We start from the raw sequence: 3,313 nt of genomic DNA, 5'->3' as shown, positions 1-3,313 counted from the left end.
GCTGTCCCTTTCTCGTTTGTTTTCAAGTGAATGTTGTTTTCTGGTGGTTTCGTCAGGTGTCCCTCCGGCCACCACGTGTCACCCTGTGCCAGGCACCTGCCCGGCTTGGAACAGGACCTCTTAATTGGTCACCTGTCGTTCCAGCTGGATTCGTGCTCCAGTCGCCTGCAGGGCAGTGGTGTGGAGCTGCTTACGCCTGGGGAGGGGGCGTTGGACATTTGGGTCACGATTTCTTTGCTCCAGGCTCCCCCGTGTGCGGGTGGAGGGGTGCAGGGAGTTGAAGTGCAAGGCAGACTCGCGCTTTTCCTGGGTGAGTCTTTGTCCTGTGGTGTGTGGCCAGCAGGTCACTTGGTTCTGTGCTTGGGTCATTTCTCACAACCAGTGAGATTTATTTTTAGGCTCCCTTTCTGGCGACAAGGAGACAGGAAAGATCTGGAATGGTTTTCAAGTTGGAGGAAGGGAGACGAATGGGACCCCCCTGAGATTTTGTGCAACGACTTCTATTCTAGCTTTGCCTCGTGGCCCAGAGATATTTCTATCGGAGTTGCGCCTGGAAAGCTTGAGTTTGACGTCCTTGGGGAGGACAGAAGTACAGTGGGAGTCGGGTGCAATTGGGAGGGTGCCCTCAAAGGCGCCCCCGCTGGCTGGCTGACCCACCTCCCAACCCCAGGGCAGGGGCTCATTCTGTTGAATGAAAGGTTCTGGGAATCTGCTGGATCTCATGTGAATGGTGGTTGATCCCAGCCCTTGGACTTGAAAGCCGGAAGAGGACCCGAGAGGTTGTCTGAAAGAAACCCAGGCACGCCCTCGCTGCTTTGGCTCAGTGGATAGAGCGCCGGCCTGCGGACCAAAGGGTCCCGGGTTCTATTCCTTCTGGTCCTCCCCGGCCCAGGCCCTGGTCAGGGCGTGTGCAGGAGGCAACCAATCCATGTGTCTCTCTCACATCGATGTTTCACATTGATGTTTCTCTCTGTCTTTCCCTCTCTCTCTAAAAGATCCATGGAAAAATATCCTCGGGTGAGGCTTAACAAAAGCAAATAAATAAATAAAAATTAAAGCAATAAAAGAAACCCAGGCATGAGGCCCCACAGTAAGTGGCAGGGTGAGCCCTTGACCCTGAGCTTTCAGAGTTCATGTCCCCTGCTCTTTCCACAAGGCTGCCGCCTCTATTCCTGCTGGGGAGCGTTCCAAAGATCATGGCTCAGAGAACATGAGACCGCGTGTGCTCCGCGCATGAGACGGGCAAAGGAGCCTCATTTTCCCGCCGTGTCACACATACAAATGTCCTAGGCCGTGGTCGGCAAACTGTGGCTCTCGAGCCACATGCGGCTCTTTGGCCCCTTGAGTGCGGCTCTTCCACAAAATACCACGTGCGGGCGGGCACCTACAGTGCGATTGCAACTTCGTGGCCCATGCGCAGAAGTCGGTTTTCGGCCTGGGCGAGTCTATTTTGAAGAAGTACTGTTGATATTTGGCTCTGTTGACTAATGAGTTTGCCGACCACTGGCCTAGAGGGTTTGGCCGGCCCCTGTGACTGCTAGGGGAACTGGGTGCTTCTTGCTGTTTTCACATGGACTTCTTCACGGTCCACCAGGTCAGCAGGCTGTTCCCAAGCCACACTTAGCACTTTATTTTTAAAAAATATATTTTTATGGATTTCAGAGAGGAAGGGAGAGGGAGAGATAGAAACATCAGCAATGAGAGGGAATCATGGATCAGCTGCCTCCTGCACGCCCCCTACTGGGGACCGAGCCCGCAACCCGGGCAAGTGCCCTTGACCGGAATCGAACCCGGGACCCTTCAGTCCGCAGGCCGACGCCCTGTCCACTGAGCCAAACCGGCCAGGGCCTCACTTAGCACTTTTTGATCCGTAATGCTTTCTTCATGCTTTGGTACTTGCGATTTATTTAGGATTGGTCTGGGGAGAAGATGGGGACGTAAGGGCCAGAGACCCGAACTCTCTTGGTGGATTAGGTCTCCTTGTTCAACATCGTTTTCATGACGGTCGAGGTCCTTTTTTGTTCACTGTGCCTAAAACGGGGCCTGGCACGGAGAGGGCCCTCGATAAACGCTTGTTGAATAAATGTATTGGCCATCAGGCCAAAGATTTTCCTCGCAGGAGGAATCCGAGAAAGATACAAGGTGGCGGGGACAGGCGGTGATGGATGGGAGCTGCAGGATTTTGCAGTGACACATTGCTTCATACCCGCTCCGGGCAGGTAACGCGGGAGGGGCCGGGAAGCGAGAACCCTGAATGGGGTGGGGCCGCTGGGTGGAGACTCGTGCAAAAACAATAGCGAGGCCTCAGATTGGACGGGATATGGGAGAATAATCATAATTAGATATCTTGGGCCGGGCTTGGCTAAGTGCTTTACGAACGTCATCTGTCTTAGTCTACGCCAGTGTCATTCCCACTTGGCAGGTTGGGAAACCACGGGGCACAGGGGAGTTAAGTGACTCATCCAGGGCCACACAGCTGGCACCTGAACCCAGGCAGACCGACTTCAAGCTTTGCCTTCCTGGAACGGCAATGAGGTCAGGCATCTCTGCCCACAGCGAGGAGCTGGCACTCAGAGCTTTGGGGTTCCTCGAAAGGATGGCAGTAGAGCCCTGGCCGGTGTGGCTCAGTGGATAGAGCGTCAGCCTGCAGACTGAAGGGTCCCGGGTTCGGTTCCCGTTAAGGGCACATGCCCGGGTTGCCGGCTCGATCCCAGTAGGAGGCGTGCAGGAGACAGCCGATCCATGATTCTCTCTCATCATTGATGTTTCTGTCTCTCCCTCTCCCTTCCGTTTTGAAATCAATAAAAATATATTAAAAAAATAAAAAAGGATGGTGGTAGGAAAAAAAGGAAATTTTTGGTTTGCAAGGGAGTGAGGCTGTCAGGGAATGCGCCCCCTCCTCCTTTTGCCAGGGCCCTCACAGTGCCTGAAGACCACTTTTTTTAAAAAAAATATATTTTATTGGTTTTTTACAGAGAGGAAGGGAGAGGGATAGAGAGTTAGAAACATCAATGAGAGAGAAACATCGATCAGCTGCCTCCTGCACACCCCCTACTGGGGATGTGCCCACAACCAAGGTACATGCCCTTGACCGGAATCGAACCTGGGACCCTTCAGTCCGCAGGCCCACGCTCTATCCACTGAGCCAAACCGGTTAGGGCTGAAGACCGCTTATTTACCCAGTGAAGGCTATGAGGGGATGGGGATTTGGGGGGGCGGGGGGCTTAACTATTCCCCAGGCTGAGTGGTTAGTACCAGGTTGGGACTATTTTCCACTTGATAAAGATCTGGGAGATTTTTTGGGCGGGGGGGC

Source organism: Myotis lucifugus, unplaced genomic scaffold (assembly GCF_000147115.1).
Source record: "Myotis lucifugus unplaced genomic scaffold, Myoluc2.0 scaffold_1221, whole genome shotgun sequence".
Taxonomy (NCBI): Eukaryota; Metazoa; Chordata; class Mammalia; order Chiroptera; family Vespertilionidae; genus Myotis; species Myotis lucifugus.
The sequence above is the reverse complement of the archived record's forward strand: the minus strand, read 5'-3'. Positions refer to the sequence as shown.